At 37.3% G+C, this 23978-nt stretch overlaps 1 protein-coding gene and 1 long non-coding RNA gene across 7 annotated transcripts in view; one reads left to right on the forward strand and one right to left on the reverse strand.

Annotated features, from left to right (window-relative positions):
• The window catches only part of STXBP6 (syntaxin binding protein 6), a 90133-nt gene extending 78914 nt beyond the window's left edge, over positions 1-11219 (reverse strand). The window contains exon 1 of one of the 6 annotated variants that reach the window (XR_014883607.1): positions 10849-11214. The gene's annotated coding sequence lies outside the window, so the exon portion shown is untranslated. Of the gene's footprint in view, positions 1-1860; positions 2015-10166; positions 10188-10848 lie in introns of those variants that run through there. The other 5 variants (XM_085225137.1, XM_085225136.1, XM_085225139.1 and 2 more) reach the window with 5 other exon arrangements.
• On the forward strand, positions 7347-19045 carry LOC146544304 (uncharacterized). The gene is made up of 4 exons (XR_014883608.1): positions 7347-7480; positions 16402-16467; positions 18578-18605; positions 18724-19045. It is a non-coding gene; the product is annotated as an uncharacterized LOC146544304 (long non-coding RNA).
• The last annotated feature ends 4933 nt before the right edge of the window (positions 19046-23978 follow it).

The raw sequence follows: 23978 nt of genomic DNA on the forward strand, positions 1-23978 counted from the left end.
TTTCATTTCATTATTACAAGGATATTAATTTATCAAAAAATATATCTGTATGATAGCTGCTTCTTAATCCACATGAAAGAGATTTTGAGATTAAGAATGACAGAGATAAATGCATTCTCTGCTTTTAGCTACTATTCCTAGTGATGTCTCATTCTCTCTTGAAAAAGCCATCTTTATATGGCCATCTCCACAGTAAGTGAGAAAGAAAGGGAGAGGTTTTCCAAGCAGGGATGTTATCAGAAAATTGTGGGTATAGCCCTAATAGACAGATGTGTATTTCATTATTTTAAGTTGCTCAATCAGCTTGACAATTCAGCACCATTTATATACTTGAGAGAGACAATTCGCTTACTGTAAGAAAGAAAAACAGAAACAACAAGAGAATTGAAATATTTCCATCTGGAATTAAGCAAAGATATAGTGTTAAGAAAATGCCTTTTGTTTCAGTTTTTGTTTTTAGTTCAAGCAAAAACAAAAAACAAAACAAAACAAAAAAATGCTTGCTGACTCAACCCAAAAAATAATTCTTTTACCATAACTTATATTATCAATCCAAAACACAACAGTGCTAAGGCCACATTAGTTCTAGGCTCTTCTGCGTACTGGAAAGAGTGGAGTCCTGCAAAAAGACTTCCTTGCATTCAGCATCATACTCTACATAATAGCAGATCTTTAAAATACATGAAACAACTCATACTTGAAGTCTAGTTTTCAAACTAGAAATCAAATATAAAATGCACCCACACAAAATCTCTTCATATCCATTACATGTTGATTTTCTTTCTAAAAAAGCAGAGATCTTAAAAATAGATAAATGCGTAATTTATCAAAGTTTAATTATTAATTTATGAATGTTACTCTGAAAATAATGACTCCTATTTTCTATGGAAATTACAACAAATACAAAGCGCACAGTAATACTATTTGACAGAGCAAATTCTCAGCTACAAAACATCTTTTTCAACAGTCACCACCATTAGCTATACATTTTCACCAGCAATGAACAAGAGCCTGCATGCCATGCTCATCAAACTCCACACTAGTGGAGGTGATCCACTCTTTTAGAGCTGTATGATCATGCTGTTGCTAGGATAATCTTACCCATGCAGTTCATCTTTCATCAGCCCAAAAAGATATCAATCAGAAAATACCAAATCCAGACTATACAATAGATGTGGTAGGACAATCCTGTCAAGATTGGCAATGTGCTCCACAGAATTCAAACTCACATTGGTCCTGGTATTACCCTGTTGCAAGAGAAAGGCAATCTTTGCTGACTTGACTCTGGAAGTTGTAGCCTTCAGATTAGCCCGAGCCATGATGTCACAGTCAGTGTTGATGGTTTGTCTGGGTTCCAGGAAACCCTGAAGGATCACCTTCTTCTCTATTCTAAAAGACAGTGCAAATTATTTTGCACAGCAACAGCCACATCTTGAATTTTCTCCTCAGTGGGGAATTCACATCTTGCCACTCCATGGACTATCATTTTGCCTCTAACACACAGTAATGACACTGCATCTTGTCATCAGTAATGATATGATATGGAATATATTCACCTTCAATCTCATACTGGTTCAATAGGTCCTGACAAGCTTGCATACTGTGTTTATCCTGCTGTGATCATTCATGGGGCACACTTGGCACAAATTCTGCAATATTCCAATAATGCTACCATTGTTTCCAATTCATCAAAACCAGTATTCAGTTCTATACACAGTTCCCTGGTCATGATCTAATGATTCATGCATGTGAACTTATTGAGACACTCTTCATTCTACAGTGTGATACCCATGCATGGCTATCCAAAACATGACTCATGTTTCACATTCCTCTTGCCACTGCTGAAATGTACCACCTTACCATTCTCACATGCACAGTTTTGTCCCCATAAACTTTCAGCAAGTGTTGATGAATGTCATGGGTGCCATTTCTTCCACATGAAGGAATGACATCTTTGCTTCATATGTGCTTCCAGATCAGATGCCATTTTGTTGGAGGGTCCCTCTGCTGCCATCTGTTACATGGCAACAAAATACAACAGAATATTGGCAAGAAGGTTCCACCTCAATCACCATACCACTAACATAACAAAATAGGAAACACTACTTTCAGAGCATCCCTTGTACTTTAAAATAATTTTATAATAGTTACAAATAGATATTTTCTTAATAGACTATTCATAATTATGAAAAAGACGTTACCAGTATCCGAAGCCTTTTAAAAAGCTCAGACCTCCTGAACAAGTAAATAAGCTAACCAGAGTAGGAGACTGCCTTTCAATGTCCTGTATCTTGTGATACCAACAATCTTAGAATGAAATCAATTTATACTTTCAATCAAAAATTAGAAGATAACTAATGGATCTATTTCTCTTGCCTTTGAATCTGCATTAATTCAATTTTAAGCTTTATTAGACATAGAGTACTTTGCATGGTATTGATATACATATTGTGTTATATTTGCAAGCACCCAACTTGGAGACAAACAACCACTCAGTTACACAAATTTGTCTTTTTCTTACTGTTAGTGAACTTTTACTCCTACGTTCTCCTTTCCACACTGGAACACACTGGCCTTTTTTCTCCAGTACAACAGAAGCAACCATTAGTTACCTATCTCACATTAAACTCCAGTGGTCTCCTTTCACTCTGCGTTCCCAAATGCAGTTTCTTATTCTGTACATACTTTTTTCAGCTTCTCATTCAAGGACTTTCTGGAAAAAGCTATCCAGTTCTGCTATTTCAAACGTGTTTGTTTTTAACAGATATTATTTACTCAGTGAGTGTAAAGTATTTCACATCTTCCTTTCATAGTGCAGCATAGCTGGAAAGAATGTGGTACAGAATGTACCACAGTGTTATTTCCAGAACACTTGCCTTTCGTCCATTATCACTAACAAATTCATTATCTCATTTAAGGAATGTAACTCTCAGAAGAATCAAAAAAACTTTATGAAAGGAAAGACAAGTGAAAAGTGCAGAGAAGGGAAGAACTAGAAAAGAAGTAACATTTCCCTCTCCACAGAAGATGCATTGCTTACAAGATTAATTGGACTGAAAGATAAAAATGAACTTATAAGAAATGCTGAATGAATAGATGATGTTATAAAAGCAGAAAATGTTGCGAGAGAGATTAGACAGAATAACACACGGTCATGACCAGGTCATGGAAATAATCTTTGTTGAGGAGGACAGCTGAACCAGTGCTACTGGTTCCATAATGAGATAAACAGCTCCATCAGCTTCCACACTTTAATTGTTAAAAAGACTACTCACATCCTGGTCTGCTCATGTTCCAGAGATACTGAATTCTCACCTCTTTTCATACTGACCATTTTCGTAGGGAAGACAACTGTACTTTCTCAAAGTTTTATAGTATCTCCTTGTCTCTTCCAAAACACTTCATTCAGAAGAACTTATTATAATACATTGCATCACAGTCAAGGTTCTGCTTTTCTGACCTCAGGGAAGCTCATACAATGAAATAAGAATTATATTTTTCCCTCTCTCCCAGCAAAACACACATACACGTATATAAATACATATATACCCACGTGTATGTATGCATTCATATATATATACACACACGCATATATGTATATATATGTGTATATTTTGCTGGGAGAGTGGAAAATATATATACAAATGTATACCATATATACTTTGTGTATATGCGCGCGCACACACACAAACGTATACACACACATATATAAACACATTTCTTTCAGTCTTTCAGAACAACAAGATTCTCTAGCAAAACCACAAGGAAACTGTCACCTCTGTCTAATGCTGTCATCTTGGAAGAGATGGTCTTTCAAAGTTGAAACAAAAAGGCAAAAATGATGATGAGCTTTCTTATCAAAACTGAGCACATCTGGAATTTCAAACAAGCCTATGTTTCAAGAACATGCAATACATCCACGCAGTGAAACGAACATACAGAAAGACAGTTCTGGATTTATTGGTTTATAAACAGCAGGAAGTGAATAAATGCGCTTATTTAACTCTGGGTGCCATATCAGGATCAGGTCCTTAAGAAATATCCACATCTAAGCATTCACATAGGTGACTTTTATAGCTGCACCTGTGAAATGTTTCCTTCTTGTGCACAGACAGGTTATCTACACAAAGTACTCAATCTGCAGAGCAAAGCACAACAGATGTACTCAAAGGAAGGCAGGAAATATGATAGTCCATAGATGTCATTGCCAGTTTTACTGTAAAACCTAACTGACTTTTATTATAAAATGCAAAAGGGAAGAAGTTTATATTGTCAACAGAGTAAAATTCTACACGGCATAAATCTACAGCTTCAAATACACACGGAGTTCAAGTCTTTCACTGAATTGCTTAAGAAGATAAAACTAAAGTTTTATACATTGGCAATCTCCAAAGACGGAAATAGAAAATGGATTATGAACACAGGTTTACCATGGAAGTATAGCACGACCTTAAATAACTCTCTTAATGTCATTTATTTCAGCAGTAAATTGGGGTTAACCACTCAGTACACAGATGTACTGAAAAGCCTCAGCAGTTGAAAGTGCTCGTGCAATCCCAAGTGGCACACTTCTGAGTACTAGGACAGCATTACTGGTGTTGCACAGCTGCATTCCTCAGCCCCATTAATCCTGCAGAGGAAGAAGTCTGTAGGGAAGCCCCACATAGCATTCCAAGTGCAACCCAGATTGCTGGCAACACCTTACTCCACTGTTCACAATAAATAAATAGAAAACAAAGAAAAATTCCAAAATATATGAAGTTAGCTTTTGAATGAGTATCCACACTACTTCTGCACACAGAAAATAGTTAGTGTTGAAAGTTCCTTCATGGTTTTGAGTATTATAATTTGATAACTGCTCATCATTCACATCAGCTATTGCTGCTTGAAATAAGCATTAAATCACAACATAGCTCAACATCTTTACAATGCACTGCTTCACAAGTTTCCATAGGAAATAAACTTCAAATAAACAAATGTCTGATATTCCTGGAGAATTCCAATTTGTTACTTTTTATTTTTACATTCAGTCAAGGAAGATATAGTCAGAGGTCACCTTGGCAAATGTAACACACGCAAATCTGTGCTCCCTTAAGGGGCCACCAGTGTTGAGGGAGCTGGCAGAAATGACTGCGAAGGCACTCTCTATTGTATTTCAGAAGTCATGGAAAATGGAAGAGGTGTCTGAATACTGAAGGAAAGAATCTAGTCTTGTTCACATCTTTATCGGTGACCTGGATGAAGGGATAGAATGCACACTCAGCAAGTTTGCTGATGATAGAAAGCTGGAAGGAGTGGCTGACATTCAGTAGCTGAAGACAACTGTGCTGCCATTCAGAGTGACCTGGACAGGCTGGAAAATTGGGCAGAGATGAACCTTACAAGCTTCAACAAGGACAAGTACAGACCTACACCTGGGGAGGAATAACCACATGTATTGATATAGGTTAGGAAGTGACCTGCTGGGAAAGAGATCAGCAGAGAAATTCCTACGTGTCCTGGTGGACAGCAGGTTGACCATGAACCAGCATTGTGCTCTTGTGGCAAAGAAGGCCAGTGGCTTACTAGGGTACATCAAAAACAACATGTCCAGCAGGTTGAGGGAGGTGATCTTCTCCCTTTACTCTGCCCTGGTGAGGACACATCTGGAGCTCTTGTGTCTAGTTCTGGGCTTCTCGGTATGAGAAAAACAAGGAACTTGCAGAGGGAGTCCAATGGAGGGCCACAAAGATGATTAAGGGCCTGGACCTTCTCCCTTATGAGGAAAGGCTGAGAGACCTGGGACTGCTTAAGCTGGAGAAGAGAAGATTAATTGGAGAGACCATACCAATGCATATATATATCCACAGGGCAAGAGTCAAGTGGATGGGGTCAGGCTCTTTTCAGTGGTATCTAGGAACAGTACAAGAAGCAGCGGGCACAAACTAGACCACAGGAAGTTCCTTGCAAATATGAGGAAAAAAAAAATAAATACTTTGAGGGTGATGAAGTACTCAAACAGACTGGAGTTGTGAATTCCTCTTCTCTAGAGATATTCAAAACCCACATTGACACTTTCCTGTGAAACCTACTGTAGGGAACATGCTTTAGCAGAGGGCTAGACAATCTCCAGACATTCCTTCCAATCCCTGCAGTTCTGTGATTTACCTGAATATGCTCAGAGTAGAGTAAGTTCCCAAATAAACAAATGGTGAGGAAGGGGAAGCAGAGCTGCAAGCCTTCTTGTCACCCACCTAATATCAGTGCAAGAGCACTGTAATTAACCCTGAGTGACACCAGGATCAAACTATACATAATTCCGGACCTGTACGCTCTCATGCATAAGTAGCCATTTTTGTAAAAAGAACGAATCAGTAGGTTAATACAAAAGTAATTAGGAGTAGTATTGGATATACGCACACCTGAAACCATGACAAAAGATTAACAAGGCCCATCATGAGCACCTATTCTCCCATCCCAAACTATTACCGCTTCTCTCAAAAATATCAATCACCAAAAAAAAAATCTATTTTGTGACTAAAACTAATATGTATGTGTACGTATATTATATAAAGTATTCTTTTTGCTTTTATGGAAAGAAGTAAATAGTAACAAAAACATCAGCTCTCAGCTGTTATCTTTAAAGTTCTCTCCTTAGGAAGTTAAGATTAGTAGTTTATAAAGAATAAATTTTAAAAAGCTTCTAGTTTGATATATTTTAACTACATACTTTTTTTTTCAAATGCTGAAACACTGTTAAACAATTTAACAGAACCTGAAACTATTTGACTTTTACTTAATTTTTCTGAGAATCTAAGTCATGCCATGTACTTAGCTCACATTTACTAGATTCCTTAAATATAGGCTTTAGTTTCTTATTCCTTTACGAGCTGATACATTACTCTTCTGTCAGATAAGTGGTTAGATTGAAAATACCATAAGAGACACGGGCTTGACTTTTATTTTGAAGTATTAAATGTAAAATCCCATTTAGGCATTAAAAATAAATTCCTGGTCCCAACATCATCCTGACAAACTTAACTGATAAATGAAGTCTCTTTCCTTCACAAAGCTTTCCCAGCACAAACATCAAGAGACATCACCAAGCAATTGATCTGCAGGACTAGGCCCAAGAACTTAGCACCAACTTCAGGCATAAAGGAAGACCGCTGCCCTGAGAAATAGTCAACATGACCTAACACAGTGCAGTCACAAAACTGTACTGGCTTATTTCCAAATCACATGAAAGTTATTTCTGTCCATGCTACTTAATGAAGTAATGCCATAACTACTCTGTGAAGCACTACAACGCTCCAATTCATGCCCTCAATGCTCCTGACTATTTCCACTGACTAGACAGGAAACACAGACACCACAAATCTTTATGTGATGCAGTGTAAGCTCTCAGCATAATGCAAGGAAATACCTGACATATAAGGCTCAAGTTTTAAGCACAGACTGAAGTAGAAATGAGGAACCTCCTAAGATCCAAGTTGTCATGGTAAGAAAAATCCTTCATCTTAGATTTCGTTATTTAAAGAATAGACAATATACCATAACCTAGCATTTGATAAATTCATCTCACCTAGACTCGTGTTAACATGTTAAAGCATTGTCTGAAACCTATCTAAACTCATAGGAGATAGAAAAGTAAAACACCACCACCTGATGAAGCATATCCTGCTGGTCTGGTCAAGATCCAGTGAAATCAACTACAGCTTTCTCCTGAATTTTCCTACAAGTTAAGCTAAATCTTCAAAACCTGAATTTCAGTAATGAATTTCTGTACACTTAATTCAGGCCCCAGTAAACTGAAATTGTTTTGAATAAAATAATCTTAATCTCCTAATAGAACATGCTCAAATCAGTTTGTAGCACAGGAAAAAAAAATTGAAAATATTTAAATGCTGAGTTTGTATTGTATTTTTCAAAATACTAACCCTATGCACTACCAATGTGTCTGCTAGAAGTGTCTGCTACTTGATACAGTGTTGAACTACTTTTTGCTTATACTGTCACTCACTTCTTAACGGGTGCAAATTTGTATATCCAAAATTTAAAAGAACAACTGACGCAGGATTTCACTTTCCACAGTTCAGATTTTAGTAGTTTTTCATATTTTTTGTATTTTTTCATATTTTTTCATATTTTATAATATTCTAGATTTTTATTTATTTATTTTCAGTAAATGCAGTACTGCATGCAGCAGTCATAGAAAAAGTATATTAATGAATGTGCTGGCACATCTGGCTACAGTACAAGTTCGACCATTTTTCAAATCCTCAACATTGCCAGCAACTGCCAATCAAGGACTGAGAAAATTAAGTGTTTTCTTGAAGGACTTGATTTGTCTCTGTATACACATTAGCTAGAGTGTTTCTGTTTGGTTAAAAACAGGAGAAATTAATTTGTAGTCAATCATCATGTTATCCAGATGCATTGTCTTCCAAAACTGTTACTAAAACACTTTTCAGAACTTGGCAATGCCAGCTTACCAGCTGTACACTGAAAAGGAACATTAAGTTACAGAAGAAGAAAAGAGAAGTGGAGAACAAATGCATTACTATTCAGACAGCTCATCTCCTCCAAAAACAGACCTATGGTTACTGCACTCTAGAATCAGTATTTATTGAATTCCATTTATTGAATTCATAATTACAGAAACAAGACATCTATATTCCATACAGTTTAAAAACTACACTTTTTTGAAAAAAGTATATCTAAAATCTACACTCCAATCCATTAACAGTACAAATACAGAAAGTATCTGTTGAGGAACTCTTCCTATTTAAGGAAGTAAGCTTCCAGTATAAATAGCTTAAGTAACAAAAACACATTCAGTTGGGAGGGAACAAAACTTCATACTGAGGATTTTACAGTTAACTGATTTTCATATCATCCTTACTTTCTAAGAAGTCACACATGCACAAGAGAAAGTGAGATATCTGACTCCACACTTGAAGAAATGTGGAAGAAAAAAAAACGTAAATATTTATCCTTGAGCCTTCTATAGCATACACAACTGCATTCTTGTCACACTTCCCTAACTCAAGGTGTTCAGATCCAGTCTGCATATAGAGGGTACACTCAGAAATGTGAAGATAGATCAAATGAGATGCAAAATCAGTGGTGTGTGAGTTATAACCTGTTTCCAAAGCAAACACTCAAGGCTAAAAGATCTCCTACTTTGCATACCACAGATACTCAGAGAATTTTTTCACCCAGCAATTCCTTCATCTGGAGAAGCAATTGCAATAAAGCAACTTGGGCTAACTCTTAAAACAGTGTTTTTACCCTGCTCAAAAAGCGTCTTTGTTTTCCTTTGTATTTATTGCATCTTTAAAGGTAGCAGCCAAGTTTTAAAGCTTATTTTTAATGTGAATCAAGAACGTGCAGAAGGGAAATGAGCGTGGCATGGCTACACCTAACAACAATCCCCAGGTGAAAGGGCTCTAAAACACTTTGCTGAAAGAGATCTTCTCTCTTGTAATTTACCAGGTCGATTATCACCAGCCCTAAGGGAGAATCATGTCTTTTAGGGGCAAGAAGCTGTAAAATTGCATTTCACAGGGGAGGTGGGGAAAAAAAAAAAAAAAAGAAAGAAAAACCCACAAACCAGCTGATCATCACAATTATTCACCGTCAAACTATCCCAGGTATTTATTTCTTGTTCGTTCCTTCAGAACCGACTATGCTTGGGAGCCCTTAAGGACTCTTTAAAACCAACAACTATGCTTACAGAAAAAAATCAAGAGTTAATAGGAGTTTGGAAATCAGAGATATGGGAAAAAAAAAAAAACAAAACAGTAAAATATGACTTTTAAAGTATCAGCAAGGTTCTGCTTCTCTAATCTCTGTTCACTCCTCTTTTGAGAGGGAAGCATCAGGATGCCAAGATCCCTCCCTTACTCAGATGCTGCAGCTTTGAGTAGCTGAGGCAATGGTAGGAGAACCAGGGTCCCACGTTACCATCTTCCAGTATTTCACAACAAAGAAGGACACAGTCCTGCCCTTACTAATGTCAAACACAAAGAGATGCCAGATGATTCCCACCATATGAGCAAGAATTCTTGACTCTTTAAAGGAATGTCATGGGACTGCGGATGCCGTTCAAGCAATAAGAAGATATTTCTGACTCATAAAAGAGAAACAGCCAAGCTGAAAACATACTAAAAGCTTGTACTTACAGAAAGACAGAGTGCTTTTACAAGGGAAGGAATTCATCCAACATAAACTCCTTCAGTTGTCTGACAGAGGACAAAAAGATGTGATAGATGAATGGCACGTTTCTCTAAATTATGGTAAATATCCCCTTGAACTTCAGGCTCCACCAGCATCGGTGCCACCCAACAGGAGAAAGAAGGCAAACAACCAAAGTTTTTACTTTCCATTAGCAAAGCCAGCTGTAACAGAAGGCAGGGAAGGCAGCGATGGCGGTTTCCCCGGTCTGTAAGGTTTATTCCCTAACAGTTACGCTGAAGAAGACCAGAAGAAACACTTTACATTTTCTATCCGGTGCTCGTCACTCTTCATTACTCTGAAAGCCTCACCGAGAGGAATGACGGTGATGAGTGCGAGTCGGTGCCGGGCAGAGCAACACCACCCCGCCCGTAGCAGCGCTGCCAGACCCGCACCCGCCCCCCGACCGACGTCGCCGGCCTCCGCGCTCCGGCGCGATGCGAGATGAGGTACCGGCGCGGAGTTAATCGTTAACTTGCAGCCCACTTCCCCCCAGCTCCTCTGGTGGACTTCCCAGCCCCAGCAGCTCGGCTACGGCTCAGCCCCCGCACCGCACACGGCGGGCAGCCGAGCCCCTCCACCCCCCCAGCGGCCACCGTGGCACGCGGACTACCGCCGCCTTCCGCTCACCTTCCTGCCGGCGGGATCTCTCTCCCCTACTCGTTGCAGCGGCACGGGCGCCGTTGAGCGTCCAGCGGGGAGCTCAGTGAGAGCCGAGCCGCACCGCACCGTGCCCCGCGCCGCTCCGCACGGAGCCCCCGCGGCGGCGGCCGCCGCGCTGCCAGCGCTGAGGCGTGAGGGCGGCCCCACGTGCGTCCGCTGCACCAATCGGCTCCGCCCGCCACCGTCCCGGGCCGCCCGCAAACCGGGCGCGGTGATGGCCCCCGGCCGGGCGCTGGTTTGGGAAGTAAGGGAAAGCGAAACGCTGGGCCGGGAGTTTTGGATCTCCGGACGGGAGGGAACAAAGGAACCCTAGGCAGAGAGCGTCCCGAGGCGGCTTAAGGGCAGAGCCAGGGCTGAGGGAGTTGAAACAGACAAGGCTCTGAAGTGGAGCGCGTTTATAAAGCAGCCATTCAGTTTGCCGAGAAGAACTGAAATGTGTTCGTGGCTTGTCAAAGAATAGCAGCAGTGTAGGAGTGGCTCTAGCTTTTCTAAATAGTCCAAAGATAGAACGGCATTACAGCAGCGAAGAGAACCTTCTGCCAGGAGGGCAAGAGTGGCTGATGCAGCTCTGGACTTCTTGAAAGGCACAACCATCGTGTTTTATTAAGCATCAGACCTCAGCTAAATTGTAACAGAGCACCACGCACAAAAAGTTTCCACGCAACTGGAAACAAATGTTGCCCCTCTACTCTGCTCCTGACTTGAGGTGTCCAGTCTCCGTGTCACACTTCTGGCACCACTGCACTCACTGTGACCATGCTTAACAACAACAATTTAGAATGAAAACAAACACTCTAAACATACTAAATATTTTTTGTAGCATAGTTTGTGATGTTTACAACTTTGCATTGTTGTATGATTGTTAACAGGAACTGTAATCAGTTTCTGTTATTTACTGACATTGCACTGTAGGTTGGTGATTGCTGTGTGTGAATTTTGTTCCCATCATTCTGTCTGCTACTTTCTGGTGTGACATAGTGATAGTTGTTCCCAGTGGCCTCAGTTTCTCAGTTAATTACTGTCTATCATACTGCTGCTCCTGCAGGCTGCTCATGAAATGTGCTCTCGACTCCACCAAGTGACTCACCTTAATTCCAATGGATTTTTGCACAGCTGTCGTAGAAACAGGCTGATCAACTTTTGTTGTAGGCAGCAGCCTCCCACAAATGCTTTAGTGCCTCCCATCCTACTTGCAAAGATTTTCATCCTCCAGTGTCCTTCTCTTTTGCTATCGTTCGAGTATATTTTTTCCAAAAAAGACAGCTTCCTTTCTAGTGTGATCCTTGTTACCCATTGTATCTCCAGCATCCTTGGGCTTGTGCTCAGGTATCCAGCCATGAGAAGTAGGGAACACAGGCCACAACTCTGAGAGGCAATGCCACAAACAGTGTCAGGTGGTAGCAAGGACAGTTGTAGTGTACAAGACTGTACAAGACTGTTGTAGTGTTGAATCCTTCAAAAAGACCATGACTATCCTTTTTAAAAGGATAACCTGGGATTGCCCTGACATGTGTTTTTATCTACTATGTAAATATTGAGTCTTCTGAACTTTATGATGTCTCCACAGCCACGCAGATCAGTAACATAGAAGATGAGGAAGTCATTAAATTACTGCTTCCAGAAACCAAGAAGAAAAAAGATAAATGTGCATTTGGGCACAATCAAAATGACACCTAGCAGCCCTTAAGTCTTTTATTTCTTTATTTATTCTTCTTTTACTTCCACTACCATTTTCTGGTGGTTATTCTCTTTTCCCTATAGGTTCTCTGCAGATAATGTGCTTCAAATTAGAAAGTTGAAGTCTAGGGTTATTTTATATTTTTTGTTTGTTTGTTTTTGGCAGGCACTCCAAACTTTCGAACGTGCCTCATTTTTGTTACCATCATCTTTTACTCTGACGGTATTTACTTTCAGTAAGTTAACTGCTACTAGTAATGCTAAATTATCTTGATAGACTTTGGGTTATGTTTAAGCATTTACAATGATAAGTACTGTTCTTCTAAAATGCCTTCTTAAATGTCCTTGGGCCTTGTTGGATTGAAGTGTCATGCTTGTGCTCAGCCATTGTTCTGATCCTACATGAGGATAAATGTATTATTTAGGTAACACAGCAAACTAGTCCAACAGGCTTCAGCCTTCATGCCATACAGGTATAGGCAAGTAAGTACTTTTTTCACACATAAGTAACATTAAACAACCCCAAAATAGATCTCTTAATAACAATACAGAATTGTTTGAGTGCCTTAGGGTTCTGACAAGTGGTATCTGGTAGATGTAAATGAATACTTTGGGAGGTTAATGCCCACAGCACTATGCCAGGCTGCTTCAGAGAGCTTACTGTCTTCATGGTCTTGCCTTTGTGCCTCTCCTACATGAATCCTACACAAATTTCTGCCTCTCCTACACAAAGTATGCTACCTTGGTACAAATTAACCTCACTTCTGTGCTAAACCACATCTTGGTGGTTCTCCAAGACTCATTCAAGTATTCAAACATAAATCTTAGCCTTTGTTCAAGGAGCAAATGAAGCTGTCAAAATGGTTCGTGCCCAAGATAAGAAATATTCTTAAAATTAAATTTCACATAATAAACTACTTCCCTGAAACGTGACCTCTAAATTTAGGACAATTAAATATCACACAGGCCTGGAAGTTTGAAATCTATTAAAGCTGTGCAGCTGAGCCACTGGAATGCCTAGGACTGTCACTGATGAGTAGCTAGATAAAAGAGTGATGAGCAAGATGTTTGTAGTCCATCAGAGGGTTGAATGAGGACTGTACAGGACACCTTGTAGTACTACATGGGAAACTAAGCAGGCTGAAAATATTCAAACATAACATTTAAAGATAATCTGAATAAATACTGCTGCAAACAAGTGACGGTGTTCAAGTGGTGCTTAACAAAAACAATTTTGTTACAACTTGCTACACAGAATTAATAGAAATTATTAATGTTTGCAAGAAAAGCAGTTTGTTCACTGTCATCTTCTGATGTTTATTCATTTCCTGTTTAGATTAAAAATAATATCCTTAACTTCAAACTCAGGTCTTCCTTAATTCATCTCCAACTAAAAATTACAGTGTTTAATTAAGAATAAATCCAAAATAAACAGCTATTAATTCAAATCTAATTAAGATACTAGTAAGTTATATAGAGAGAGTCGTGTGTGTGTGCATGTAAAAGCAGAATGTCAAAGTATTAGTATAGATTAGGACTATCCACTTCCTCAGATAAAGGCACTGGAATTTGTTATCACAGGGTGTACATGTACCGCTTTAAAAACAGCTTTGTGAAAATGAGATGAAGAACTGTCTTTCATGACATCTCAGTGGCATCTCAGGAAGCTTTCAGACTTATAGCAAGTCAGTAGGGAGTATGAGTGAACCTTGGAAAGTGGAAATCTTGGAATAGTTGTGACATTTTCTTAACACTCCCAACAAGATGCACTTTAATAATAATAAATAAATAAATAATGTGGGTTTGGTAGCATTAAGAGTTACGAAAGTTCTTGCTTAGTTCTGAGTGCTTGCTGTAGGACTGGAAGGCCTTAGCATTTTATTAGGTGTGATTGGCTTGGCCACTAATTGCAGGCTTCTTTTTAGCAGCAGATAAGATCTATGTGTAATGGTTACGATTACTAGGGGAGTGCACAGCACATGGCCATGACGCCACATGCTGGCTGGCCTGACAACATGCATGACTTGACCACAGACATCCTGCTCTGATTTGTAATATGGTAAGGGGAATGCAACAGAAAATTATCTATAATTTGCATGACATGCCTTTCTACTTATCATCTCCAAGTAGTTAGTATCATTGCTGTGTGGAGAACAGTGCTAAAGGTCATTGGGATGAGTATGAAATTTAAGGAGTTTAGAACATAAGAAATATTCTTTCCTAAAATTTATTTAAAAATATGTACAGCTGTAGGGTTTTTTTTTTTGTTGTTGTTGTTGTTGTTTGTTTTGTTTTGTTTTTTTTTTATGGTAAAGTGGATTAAAAACAGACATGAATGGACAATTTACTGCAATAGTTGAACAGAGCACTTGGGGATTATTTCATTGGCTTTGTACAAATAAAATTACGTTCCTTTCTTAGAAAGAGCTTTCTTATTCAATTCAACTTCTTGGTCTGAATGAAATAAATTCCAATTGTTTTTTTAAATTTTTCTTCTCCTAGAAAGCCAAGTAATGTATTTTTCATCATTGCATTGATGGTAGGCCTTGATATTGTTTAAAGCAGAAACCATTATGTTGTTTCATATTTAAAATATAAAATGTACATGAAACATTTTCTCCTAGTTAAAGGTTATATTTGAGGCATCTTAATAATAATGATGAGAAGGAGATGATATAAATACAGTTTAGACAGGCAGACAATTTTTGAAAACTGTATACTTTCCAACTACATTATTTCTCTTTGACCCACAGAATCTATCAGGAGAAACAGGGCTTGACCTTAGTTAAGAGGAAAACCAAGGAGTTCAGTCAGCTCACACACTGGAAACATCTCAGGTTCTTAAATGTACCTGACTGTACCTTGCTATTTACAACCTGCATAGCTCAGGCAGATAGTTAAGGTAAATGTCACCTACATGTACTTCAGCATCTAGATAAGCTGTGTAAAATCATTATTCAATGACACCATCTTGTCTTAGTGAAAAAAAAAAAAAAATTAGATATTTGCTGTATTAGCTTTTGCATCTAAAAGCAGCCCCACCATCCCACCTTAGGTAAAAGAAAACTGTCCCTCTTATGCAACTCTTGTCAAAGTTTGGTTCCCACCGAGGGGTGTAGATGGAAGTAGTCAGGCAAAAAACTCCTAAAATAGAAAGAACGGTTGAGGAAGAGAAAGTCATAAAATAATATGCTCTTGCTAATATCCCAATTCTAATTTTAAAAGTTAGTATTATGTGAGTAAGCGTATCACTGCAGCTAGCTTCCTTTTGTCTAGTTCATCATCAATGTCAATGATAAATATTCTGCAAGGTATACTGGCCTTGCTCTGAATGGAGTACTTTCACTTCACTGGGTTCTTGTAACTAGCCAGTTATGGTGAGATTACTTATCTCTGCATCTAACAGTCTTCCTCAAATTTTCTATTAATTTTTCCTTAATGAAGTAAAAGTTTTCTTTGTATAGCAGTGAAAAATATTTCTAAGATTTGAAAAAATATATTTTGTTATTCAGCCAAAACGTTTTATAAATACATTACATTTCAAAAATATCACCCCTACAGTTTACAGCCTGTAGCCAAATCTAAAGTATATTTTTTCTTTTCAACTGGCGTCTTTTATCTGGATGTCTTTAACATTCTTCTCTGCAACAGTGCAGATGCAAGTGCTTGTGATAGTAAAGCTTTCTCCCCAAGATAACAAAGAATACACTGCCATAGTGCACAATATTATATACAGATAACCTATTGGTGTTCTTTCTGAGGTTAAGACAGCTCAAAATAAGTACATTGAGAACTTTGTGGATTTCAGGGTTTGTTTGTTTGTTTGTTTGTTTTGTTTTTCAGAGTCTGCATAGTGCAGTGAAGACAGGTTTTGTCAGCTGGCTCCTCATCCCTGCAGGAGAGCCCCAGGTAAAGAGAATTTGCCCATTGTTATATGTTTTTCCAGACTTCCATGTTACCCAGCTTTTTTTTTTTTTTTTTTTTTTTTTTTTTTTTTTTTTTTTTTTAATGTTAAATACCTCTCTGTATGTCAGGTTCCACTATGCCCAACAACTTGGAGAAAACAAGAAGAATGCTACAGAAATAGAGCTCAGTTTGTCCCAAACACTTACAACATTTTGAGAAAAATGTAGATGAATTTCTCCTTGCTGTCAAATTTGTAGATTTGTCTTGGCCATTCTGGAAGTGGGAAGCAAAAAGAAAGGTTTGGAGAAAAATCTGAAATTGTGTATGTCGTGTGGGATTGACCTACCTGAAATGTGGTTTGCTTCAAGGAGGAGTGTGTTGTTGTTCTTCTTCAGTCTCTTCCTATGTTGCTTTTTTGGTTCATAAAAGGCTAGTTCAGAAGGAAGTGGAAAGAGAGTGGAGGGTTCTGAGACTCCGTGGTTAATTCTGCAGAAAACAGACACTGTTGTCAAATGGACACCACAGTTGCTGTCTTAGCTTTCAAACGCCACAGGAGACTGAAGCAAGCACATGAGCTAACCAGGAAGCAGTGGTGAAACAGGCTGACGTGGACATCTGGGCCTTCAGCCCAGTAGTGTAAGACAATAATTGATTGACTAAAACAAATTTCATCTTAGAGCTACAAAACAGCATAGCATCCTTATCAAGAAAACTGAGCTTAAAAAGAGTGAAACAGGGAGGTTTAGGTCTGAGATAACTAATATATTAAGAAGGATTATACTTAATATGCCATTGCAATATATAAAGAAATCTGATGTAATTTTCTTATTCTGACAATTAAGGTGAAGCCTCTCAAGGCATCTAACAAGCCATTGCCTTTGCTTCAGCAGGGATAACCACCATTTCTCACGTTAGCGTGCTATGGTACTGTAATTATATCACAGTATTTGATAACTAACATAAAGCCAAGCCTTTAGAGGCTGCCCAAGTAATATTTTAAGCGTATTTTTAGAACATATATTTTTTTGGTTGGAAACAAAACCAGTGTAACTCTGTTAGTTCTTACTATCTATGTATAATATACATTCTATATCCCAACACAGTGTCTTTAGATTCCAGGTTTACGAAAGACATTTTACCATGGCTACACAGGCTGCATTTTCTATAATTAATAAGGACATTTTTCATTTCAATGGTGTATTAAACCTAAAAATTTAGAAGCATGCTGATAACAAATTTCCAAGTAGAGACTCTGCAAGAATACATAATATTGCTGTTTCTAAAGAGATTACAGTAAGAAAAAGATGCAAAATGAGAATAGAAATTAGAAGTCTTTGACTCAACCAGGAAAATCTCCTTTTCCTTCTGCAACTTTGAAGACAACAAGGTATGAAGTGCTACCTTAAAAAATTGTTTTCTCAATCCAATTGTTGCAAAACAAAACAAAACAAAACAAAAACCAACCAACCAACCAAACAAAAAAACAAAAACACACACATAATAAATATCTGAGGAATTTGTATTTAATACAGCATAACAAGTCCCCAAGATTTTTCCAGAGTTTCTAAACACATTATTGTAATGCTTTTCAATCTCAGAAGCGGGACCCATATTTTCACAGCTAGCATATTTTTTCCCCAGAGGATATCTAAGAATTCAATATTTCACTGTGAATATGATGGTCTCAGAGATTTTCCTGAACATGGGCAATAGGCATTTTGCCTGTAGAAGTTTGCATTCCACTAAGATCAAAATCATGAGTCTTGTATTCCTTGAAAGTACTTGCACATCTTTGACCCAGAAGCAGGTTTTTTGTAGTCAGAAAAAAAACTGTATCTGAATTTTGAAGCTTTGCCAAGAGCCAGTATCCAACTATAGAAATAGGTTTTTACATATCAGTCTTCCTTGGTGCTTTCACCAGTTACGAGCTCACAGCTGTGGGGGGCATTTTTTTGGGGGAAAAACATTCTCTAATATTTAGAGAAAAACATTGATGAGTAAAAAATAATCACAAATCTTTTTCATCTATTAAAACATAGTAGGAGAATAAAATTTTTGCAGGATGATTGCACTTGTAGATATTAAGAAATAATTTTTACTTTTAAACCCCCAGGTCACCTATTCTGCCAGAATCAAGAAGGGTAAGTACCAGTTAAATGCCTTGTGTCTTATACTCTTTCCTTATGCATTTGCTACCACCCATTGCCAGGATTAAATAGACATTCGTCCTGGTCCCATGTAACATTCTTTGTATTTCAGATTTCCTGTGCAATTTTTGTACTCCAAATACAGAAGCATTTGACTCCTGCATGAAAACTCAAGTGAAACACGCTGTAAGAAAACTCTTAAGAAGAAAATATAATACTGATAACTTATGGGCCAATGTTATATAAAACAGTAGAATACTAAAATTTTTGAAAAGGAATTCCAGCTCAATACTGTAATACAGAAGTGACAGGCTAACAGAAGTTTCCTGTCTTAATATCTTTAAATACTTCTGTAGATTGCTTAGTTTCAATAGAAGCATATTTAATTTTCTTTCAGTCAAACTGATTTATTTTTTTGATATGCCAGACTTTATACACGCACTGTATGTATGCTATATATTCCATCCTTATAAACAATAAATATTACTATATAATACGTATATACACATGTGTGTATGTTTATATTAAAATACTCATAAATGCATTATGTATATTTACATATATACAAGTAAATTAATAGGGAAATTCCTATAAATTAAAATAAAATAAAATTTAATCCAGACATATTTAAATTAATGAATCATCAGAGATTTCACTCCAGTTCTTTCCAAATAGGATAGAAGGAAATACATGAGTGATGTAATCTGTCTTCTTATAATGATGCACCAATGGCTCCTTGCTTTTGTGAGGTACCAACATTTTTTTCAGAGTTCCACAACTGCTCCAAAAACTCCAGAAACCCCCATATGTGAAAGGACACAAAATACTTGCTCATTCTTTGTAATAACTGCATGCTCAACCAGTGAAAAATCAAAGAAAGCTGCAGGAAAAGAAGAAAGATGGAGTGAATAATTTGTTTATATCCCACTAATTGCCGACTGCAGGTGAATTTTTTTATGATCCTGGGAGGTAGACATACCTCTAAACTACAGAAGGCAGAGTAACATCAACACTGATTTTTTTTCCTATTCTGAATTTACTGAATGTCTTAACTTCATTTGGATAAAGACACCACCACATTAATAGTACGAGATATACCAGCAACCTGCTTTTCATGATCTTTACAATCAATCTTGATGCTTCTGAGGAAGATACTTCTTCCTCTTCATAACCATGTGTGCCTTGAAAACCAGCTAAAACTCCAAAGAAAATTGTGCATTCTACAACCAACCAACCAACCAATAAACAAACAAACAAACAAACAAACAAATAAATATCTTCTCACCAGACCTCAGATTGTTCCTGTTTACAGAGCATGCCAAGGCACTATTTTAAACCCTGAAGCTTCAGAAGCATTATTAGTGGATAACCTTAAACTGAAACAGTAATAATGCCAGAAAAGTCAAAATAATTACTCATGTTCTGAAAGATAAGAACCTGGATATACTTATAGACAGTAACACTTTTGCTAATCCCACAGGGACTAGTTTTCTTTATTTCACATTTTGTATCAGATTTATCTCCACTTACTGTTGCCGTCAGTACAGTTTATTTGTTTAGCTTGGGTTTGGAGATAAATCAGATGTATGTCTATATATGTTCACAGACTATTAAAGGGAATTTGATTTTCACTTGTATGTATTTCAATGTCATACATTCAAACTTTTTTATCATGATATTCCTTACCTTTTGCTCTTCAAATACAATTGAGAAACACCAAAATGAAGTGACTTATAATATAACACTTGGCTTTTCAGCGTGAAACCTGGTTTTCTTTCTGTTGATTCCAATATCTGCAAATGACCATGGGCAAAAAGTATTATTTATACAAACTATATTTATATGTCTAATTAATTTCAAGGTAAGCAGAACAGTCAGGTATAAGGCAAGCAAGCAGATAAGTACTGATGGAGGGCTATCTAGTTTGATACCTGTGCAGTTTTATCTACTACCCAAATCTGAAAAAATGTGGCTTCATGCTTGCAGGCTCAGAAAGAGATCCAGTGTCTTGGTTTCACCTGGAATAGAGTTAATCTTCTTCCTTTCAGCTAGCGTGATGCTGTGTTTTGAATTTAGTATGACAATAATGCTGACAACACACCAATGCATACTTAGGAAAAGGGTGCTGATCAGTAGCTGGCTGAACGTAAGCCAGAAGTGTGCCTAGGTAGCCAAGAAGGAAAATGGCATTCTGGTCTGCATCAAAAATAACGTTGCCAACAGGAAGAAGAGGTTGTCCCCTTGTACTCAGCACTGTTAAGACTGAGTCTTCAGTACTGTGTTCAGTTTTGGGCCCCTCACTACAAGAAAGACAGGCCCTGGAGCATATCCAGAGAAAGGCAATAAAAATGGTGAAGAGTTTGGAGCATAAGTCTCATAAGAAGTGACTGAAGAAACTAGGACTCTTTTTTTTTTTTTTTTTTTTTTTTTTTTTTTGTCGTCTGGAGATGAGAAGGCTCCTGGGAGACCTCATGGCTCTCTACAACTCCTTGAAAGGAGGTCGTAGTGAGGTAGAGATTGGCCTCTTTTTCCAGGTAACTAGTAATAACATAAGAGTAATGGCTGTATGCTGTGCCAAGGGAGGTTCAGGTTGATTATCAGGAAAAAAGTCTTCTCAGAAAGAATAGTGAGGTATTGGAACAGTCTGTCTAGGGAAGCAGTGAGGTCACTATCCCTAAAAGTGCTAAAGGCACTAAGGGACATGGTTTGGCACTGTGGTGATGAGTTGACAGTTGGACTAAATGTTCTTAGTGGTCTTTTCCAACTTTAATGATTTTATGATTCTGTGATTCTATAGTTGCAGATTATTTGGGTGTTAAAATTATTTTTTGTATGATTATATTCTCAAGTGTTACTGCACTCAGGATAGCTATAATATACAGCTCTGCTTTTTTCCAGTGTTCATTTTCTCAAGACAGATTTTTGTCTTTTTTTGAAAGTATGAAATTTTTTCTTTCCCACTCATTTCTTTTCCACACCTGTCAGATTTACAAACTCCATCTGGGATCTGAAAAAAGCAAGCTGTACTTTCTCTCTGTTCCCCTTACTAATGAGGATTCTGGAGACAGAAGTAAGATGACAATTTGGATATGTAGGAAGAAAACTGCAATTCAGCTCAGCTTCTTTGGAAAAAAAATGCAACTGGCATTAAAGTAACTATATTTGACTTCACAGTATTCAGGACATAGATACAGAGTAATAGAATGTTACTCCTTACAATGTTATTTTTTCTGACTATAACCTCTGCAGGCTGATTAGTGGATCTTACCAGATTTTCAAATTGCCTTCATGCATTTCACTAGCATCTATTTCTTTATCTGTATCAAAGAGAAAATGTGTCTGTATTTAACAATGCAAGACTACTTTGGGAAACTTGAATACCTTTCTTCCAGTAAAAACACATTGTTCTTCCTTTATTTATATAGCACTGCCAAAAAATTTATCTGACTATGAGCTCTAGTGCAAATAGAAATGCTTGCATTCAATATTTAACTGTGTGTGTGTGTGTGGGGGGGGGGGGGAAAGATCTGATATATGAAATCACAAAATAAATAGGAAAGATGTCTGTCATCCTAAATGACAAGCTCATAGCTGTCATCCTAAAGGACAAGCTCACAGCAACTAGATTCTCTTGGAAAACTGCCAAACATCATTTATCTCCCACATATGTGACTGCAGCTCTAGCATTAAAACAGACATCAAAGTCATGTAAATATAACTAACTTCCTGAGATACAACAAGTATTAACAGTTTCACATTCATTCATTTAAAAGCATATTGGAAAAAATAAATTCAATCTGCACTGACATCTGTTATTTTACATCTTTTCACTTTCTGCATTACAGCTAGCAAGTGAATCACTTTCCTTTCTGAAAACTATTGAATATTGTAAATATTCTTTTATTCATTTATTAGGCAAAGCAATAGCAAATTAGTTTACAGAGGTGAGATGAGGTGATATTAGCAGATTCCCTCTTTAATGAGTTTGATACGTGTTTGTGGACAAAATGAATATAACACAGTATCACATATGCCTGACCAGAACAAAATAAATAAATAAATAAATAACTATTCAAGTTGAAATTCTTTTGCCTATATTTTTTTTAATGTGAGTGGAGGTGATTTTACATACTCTAAGCATAAAGGGAAAAGGCTTGAGAGGTAATGAGTTATAATAGGATAATACTTGACTCACATCAGTAGATGAGAAGCAAACCATTGATATACAGTTTTGTATATCAATATTTTCATTTCCTTGTTATATGCAATAGTGAAGAGGAAAGCAAATTTTGTTAGAAGCAGCACACCACACCAACATTTAAAGTCAGCAGGGGGTACAGTGCCATCTTCTGAACCACTATGTCCATGTTCAAAAATCATCTCTGTCATACTGGGTGTTTAAAGAAAATGGATATCTTACTCTTCTTTGTGGTCTTTAGTATCTGACTGGCAAATTTTTCTAAATTTAGCTGTAAAAAGAGAAGTTTCTATAGATGAAAATTCCTATCAAAAATTATACGGGAAACAAGGTTTTCCAGCACTGGGAGATTTTTTTGTTACCTGTTTTTGTCTTCTGGGAAAACATGTTTATTAGTGTATGTGGACAAGTTTGTATCCTTCATACATTATTTAATTTTTTAAAAATCAATACTGAAATATTGATTATTCACTTTCACATCTGATTCTCTTTTCTCAGTTTACTTACACAGAACAAGAGAAGCCTAAAACAGGAATTTTGGAAGCTTTGACTACAGTACAAAACAGCAGTTTTGTACTGAAGTTTTGTAAAGCACATATAATACATGCATCACAAGCGTGTAAACTAGCAAGACTTGAAGTAAATTACATTTTATCCTCTAATGTCAAACCAATTCCCCATATTGATGGATGTAAACTTTTTGGTTATGCATACTTTAATGATATTGCCCATGAACAAAGATTAACACATTATTAACTAATTCCTATCAGTTATTAAGTGGTAATCAAGTAGTATTTAATCAGTTGTAAACTGATGACACTAGCTGTTAAAACTGAAAATTTCTTCCGTAAGAGGAAAAGAAGTTCGGAAAAAAGAAAAATGTAAGAAATTAATAGAAGTTGCTATTAACTTCAGTGTAAGTGTCTTCTTTAGGTCCCGTGGCAATTAACATGAAGAAGGAAACGCATTAACAAACAAACCAGGTTTTGAAAATATCTCCTTTGATTTTATTGTATATCTAAGAAGGCAGGCTCCTTATGGGATTAAACTTGATTTGTTCGGACAAAAAAAATTGCTCTAATATTTCCCATAATTTAAAGGCTTTGCTTATCACTTGAATAGCTTTATCCTACTACAAAGTACCCTTTTTAGGGTAACTTGGATTACAA

The sequence above is a fragment of the Meleagris gallopavo genome, chromosome 5 (genome assembly GCF_905368555.1).
Source record: "Meleagris gallopavo chromosome 5, MGAL_WU_HG_1.1, whole genome shotgun sequence".
NCBI lineage: Eukaryota > Metazoa > Chordata > Aves > Galliformes > Phasianidae > Meleagris > Meleagris gallopavo.